The following is a 6,064-nucleotide window of genomic DNA, read 5'->3' on the forward strand; positions in this document are numbered from 1 at the left end:
TTAACAGTAGGATTTTAAATTCAATTCTGGATTTTACAGGGAGCCAGTGCAGAGAAGCTAAAACAGGAGAAATATGATCTCGTTTCTTAGTTCCTGTTAGTACACATGCTGCTGCATTCTGAATTAGCTGGAGAGTTTTTAAGGACTTACTAGAGCTACCTGATAATAGAGAGTTACAGTAATCCAGCCTAGAGGTAACAAAAGCGTGGACCAATTTTTCTGCATCTTTTCGGGTTAGGATAGGCCTAATTTTCGCAATATTACGCAGATGAAAAAATGCAGTCCGTGAGGTTTGTTTTAAATGAGAATTAAAAGACAAATCTTGATCAAATATTACTCCGAGGTTTCTTACGGTAGTGTTAGAGGCCAGAGCAATGCCATCTAGAGAAACTATGTCATCAGATAAAGAGTCTCTGAGTTGTTTGGGGCCAAGAACAATAACTTCAGTTTTGTCTGAATTTAACATCAGGAAATTGGTGCTCATCCAAGTTTTTATGTCTTTAAGGCAGTTACGGAGTTTAGTTAATTGATTACTTTCTTCTGGCTTCATCGATAAATACAACTGAGTATCATCTGCATAACAATGGAAACTTATAGAGTGGTTTCTAATGATGTTACCTAAAGGAAGCATATATAGAGTAAATAGGATTGGTCCGAGCACAGAACCTTGCGGAACTCCAAAACAAACTTTGGTACGTAAGGATGATTCATTATGAATGTCAACAAACTGAAAACGATCAGATAAATAAGATTTAAACCAGCTTAGTCCAGAACCTTTTAGGCCAATTAAGTGATCCAGTCTCTGCAGTAGAATTTGATGGTCAATTGTGTCAAACGCCGCACTAAGATCTAATAAAACAAGTACAGAGACGAGTCCTTTGTCTGAAGCAATCAGAAGGTCATTTGTAATTTTAACTAGTGCTGTCTCAGTGCTATGATGCACTCTAAATCCTGACTGAAATTCCTCAAATAAATTATTATCATGGAGAAAATCACACAGCTGGTCTGCGACTACTTTCTCAAGGATCTTTGACATAAAGGGAAGATTAGATATTGGTCTATAGTTGCCTCTGGATCCAGGGTGGGCTTTTTAGTAGAGGTTTAATTACAGCTACCTTAAAAGACTGTGGTACATAGCCTGTTAATAAGGATATATTGATCATATCTAATATATGAATGTTAACTAAAGGAAAGACCTCCTTAAGTAGCCTAGTTGGGATGGGGTCTAAGAGACACGTTGATGATTTAGATGAAGAAATCACTGCTGTCAATTCTTGAAGAGAAATTGGGGAGAAGCAATCTAAATATATATTAGGTTTTACAGCTGTGTTTGAGGTTAGATATGTACTATCTGAGGACAGGAGGTCATAAATTTTGTCTCTAATAGTTAGGATTTTGTCATTAAAAAAGCTCATAAAATCATTACTGCTAAGGGCTAAAGGAATACAAGGCTCAATAGAGCTTTGACTCTCAGTCAGCCTGGCTACAGTGCTGAAAAGAAACCTGGGGTTGTTCTTATTGTCTTCTATTAATGCTGAGTAATAGTTTGCTCTGGCATTGCGGAGGCCCCTCTTATAAGTTTTGAGACTGTCTGTCCATATTAAACGAGATTCTTCCAGTTTGGTCAATCGCCAATTCCTTTCAAATTTTCGCGATATTTGTTTTAACTTACGGGTTTGAGAGTTATATCAAGGAGCGAACTTTCTTTGCTTTTTTAACTTCTTTTTAAGAGGAGCTACAGAGTCAAGTGTTGTTTGCAGTGAGCCTATGGCGCTATCGACAAAATGATCAAAGTCGGTATAGGAAACCTCTGTTACTGAGGGACTTGGTATTGAATTTAATGACGGAGTAATCTTTTCCTTAAATTTTCGACAGCACTATCTGATAAACATCTAGTATAGTAATAAACATCTAGTAAAGTAATAAACATCTAGTATAGTACAGTATAGTATAGTATAGTACAGTGTAGCCTACTGTAGCGCCACATAGCTGACACAGGAGGTGGAACAACATTTCCAGCACCTTGCACTTCACCCAGGAAATAATGTCTAACTTGTGCGTGCAATTTCAGGTGCCCTGAATTTTTATCAGTTGCATCAGTCAATAAACGCACATTCATGATACAGGGAAAAACAGCACACTGAAAGAGCTGCAGTCTATCACATGTCTATTATTTATTCTTTCCTAATTAATCCTCGTCCTTACAATCTAAGTCACAGAAAAACCAAAGCAATTTTAAACAGCAGATTGTCATTATATATTGATGAAAATGTTTGTTTTGATCATTTTTACTCTCATCTCAAGCTGAGGTAAAGCTAAGTTTAAAGCTAAGTAAATTTAAAACTTGCAAAAAGAGAGCGACCAGCTCTAGATCACTGCAGCTGTGTTGTCATGTAGGTAGACTAAGGCATCCACACCTGATAAAACTGCACCTGCAGCTGCAATATGTTTGTCACTAAGAGGTCAGTGGTTTCCTTCCTGCAGCTCTCCAGTAATAAATCACCCACTGCTCCCTTTGGTCCCTTTGGGCTCTGCTGTCTGTTATTTGACCACAACAGGGAATGAAATTAATGGAAACTGTCCCACAACATTGTGAAACAACTCGCTTTGTCTCTCTCTTTTTTCTTTTGGTTTCCCTCAGGGCCAGCTGAGTGAGCTCAAAGAGGGGTGGCTGTTATTTTGAGGCATGTAGGCGACCTCGATGTTAATCGCTATCACTCTCACAAGTTCAGCTGTTTTTTTCACTCTTAAACGATATTCTTTCTTAAAGTGAGACTATGCAACTTTTGTTGAACAGCAGCAGCTACAGGTGATGGTTATGGGATAATGCTAAATGCTAAACTATTACTACTGTTTAGCAAATAGCTAAAATGCTATAGTATTGTAATGGTAGTGCAATTGGAGAAGAATCACAGAGTCATCAAACTGACAAGTACTTTATACAATAAAATTTAGTTTGCTAACATTAGCCACCATAAGCGAGTGTTCAAATCAGACCAAGTAAGGCTGAAGCAGCAAAATCTCTGAGAATATTAAATTGAGCAACAGTACATTTGATAGCTCATGAATTCAAATTTTCATTTGTTAGAGGAGGAATGCTATTTGTCCTCCCAATAGTTTCACTTTAAAGTGTACAGTGTCTGTGACACTTGTTAAAGGTCCAGTGTGTGGTTTAGTGGCATTTAGTAGTGACGTAGAACCTCTCCCCATGTGTAGGAGAACTATGGTGGCCGAGGCAAAAACGTGAATGGCTTTATCTACAGACAGTGTTTAACGGCTCATTCTAAGGATATGAAAACACGGTGGCTCTTACTTTCAGGTGATAACACACAAAAGAAAACATACTCATTACATTGCATAGTGATATGGAGAAATCCAATATTCGTCTTAATACCTCCCCAATTTCTGATGAGGTGGACATGATTACCCTTAACACACATAATGTTATTCATCCCTACAACAGAAAATACTGTTTCTCTAACCTGATTTGAAGTGTGCGCTGCACATGAAAGCACTGTTGATGATCGCCTCCATCCATTCCTTTCGTCTAATTGCATTTAACCATAGTTGTCTTTGTTTTGTTGACGGGCAGTGGCGGCTGGTATGTCATCAAACTTAAGTTTAGAGCCATGACTCCTTCTATTCAGGCTCCCAATAACACAAGAAGAAGACATTTTAAGACTTCTATGTAGCCTACAGCCCTGTGGTGGCCAGTCGTGTTTTGCTTCCAGCTAATAAAATGACGTCATTGTCACGTTGGCCCCAAAAGTTTCTATATGTCCCCCAAATCCTACATTGGACCTTTAACTAATGATGCACCTGATTCAGACTGAAGGATTTTACATGCTCTTTCTACTCTTTTAAGGACATCAGGTATTGCATTTCATGTATAGCCTTGCTTGCATAAGTATGCATTATGCTAATGTACCACACTGTGTCAGCATTTTCTACACCCTTACAACAAGAGCACTAGAAGCAGAATTGCCTACAGGGCAGTTTCTTCCTCTGGATATTTTCCCACTATCCATGTGCCTGTGTCTCATGTGGTCATTAGTCTTTCCTCCATCATTAGTGTGAATACTGCAAACTACAAGTCCTGGCCTGTGAGTCCTCCTCACTCTCTGTGGGATCCTTGAGTAGCTCACTGATTATAATTATATATATATATATATATATATATATATATGTAAATATACGGTATATACAGTCTTTGAAGGTCCTCCCTTCCTTATCACTAGCCAGCAGCTGCTAGCAGCCACAGGGGCTTCATTAGCTGCCAAACACACTCTGTCCACAGTTCAGCACTTTGGGGACGGGAGCTGTGATTGGCAGAGTCTTGGCTTGGCCGATCATCCTGTGCTGATGTCCTGCTGTGCCTTGTTAACACTGGAGGAGGATTAACTGGAGGATTAATGGGAGAAACCACCGTGAATGGTTTACTCTTGCAAACCTGGCCAGTCCCTGTTTCCAATTTGTGTTTTTAATGGTTGCAAAATGTCAAAAATAACAGCACAGACGATAAGCAGAAAAGATTTTGGTCCAATTTAAAGCTTGTCCAAGACGATCGCATGGATCTGTCAACACTCTTGAGAAACACACTGAATATGAATTCAGCATAGTGCTATTGTGTGTCTGGGTCTCTGTGGCTGTAGTTCACAGCTGTAATGGCGCCATGACATCAACAGATGGCGATGTTAACCTTCTGCTGAGATGCACCTCACTGATCAAGCTCTCACATGTACACTGACACATAAGGGAAATGAATCTAAACTCACCAATGCCACAGGTGGTGTGATCTCGTTTTATATTGATATAAAGGCGGTGAATGAAGCTGATAGAGTCCAAGTAATTAATTGCATCTACTGTTAGTTCTATTATTTATATTTTAACATTTAGCACGTTTTAACTAACACACCTACTTCAGAATATTAACTCTGCTGCCTTTCCATCACATTGTGTCAGAATATGTTGAGTTTTTATTTTATCTTATATCCCCCTTGTATGGCTTTTTTCTTTTATATTATTAAAGCAATCTAACATTTCCTTTCAGACATTATGTAAGGAAACCACCGATGATTCAGCAGAGGTCAAAAGGCAATTCAGTAACTTTCAGTACATGTACAGTTCTTAAATGTAATACTTCTAAGGCTTATTAACCAGTGTTTGTACTGAACTCTGCCTGGGAATATATAAGTATTCCATATATTTGCAAAAGACACTCTATAGTACCCTGAAACTATTTATTATCAGATTTTTTTTGTCTAATGGAAAAATATAAAAAGAGACTAACGTCAGAGGACTCTGCTCTGGGTGGTGCTTTAAAGCATCATTTCTACAGTGCCTAATGGTATTCTTGGGCCTTTTATATCTTTCATGCAGACTCCAAAAAAAGTAAAAAATCCTCCTCCAGTGGTGAACCCATGCATAGCAAAGAAAAAAGGTGAAATGAGGGCCATTATTCTTCTGTCTCTCCGCCTGGCAACACTGAGCTCACTAGCAGTGCTGCAAATCAGAGGAGAGCGAGCACAGTTGGATGTATTACAGATTAAATGAGTCACTGTTTCATAAGTCTCAAGTGTGTACATCAGTCTACTTGGAAGATTTCCGGACATGCAACAACTGTGCTGATTTCTCCGGTGTATAGACCTACACATGCAGCTCTGTGTTAGCCATGTGAATATGATTATAGAAGGACACAATGGCAGTCAGTGCACAGGATGCATGAAAAATTCTACCTGATTAAACTGTTCATTGTGTCTAAAGATTATCTACTTTGTCTAAGTGGAAGAGGATGAGTAGCAGATGTCAAGGGAATTAGCAGGTCACACTATTGCTAGTCAGCGGCCTCAGTGAGGGACGACTTCTACCAGTGAAACCTTTCTTGATGCTATAAGTAAAAAACATTTTATAGAGCTGTTAATTTGTGTGGGGATCCTCATAATAAACCAGTAACAATACCCATAGTTAGTCTGATATTCATCCTGAATGGCTATATTGTTGTGTTTAATCCACTTGTGGGCAACCATTCAGAGGTCTGCCACCAGGCTACACATAAAGAGAGTCA

Source organism: Epinephelus lanceolatus, chromosome 1, assembly GCF_041903045.1.
Source record: "Epinephelus lanceolatus isolate andai-2023 chromosome 1, ASM4190304v1, whole genome shotgun sequence".
Taxonomy (NCBI): domain Eukaryota; kingdom Metazoa; phylum Chordata; class Actinopteri; order Perciformes; family Serranidae; genus Epinephelus; species Epinephelus lanceolatus.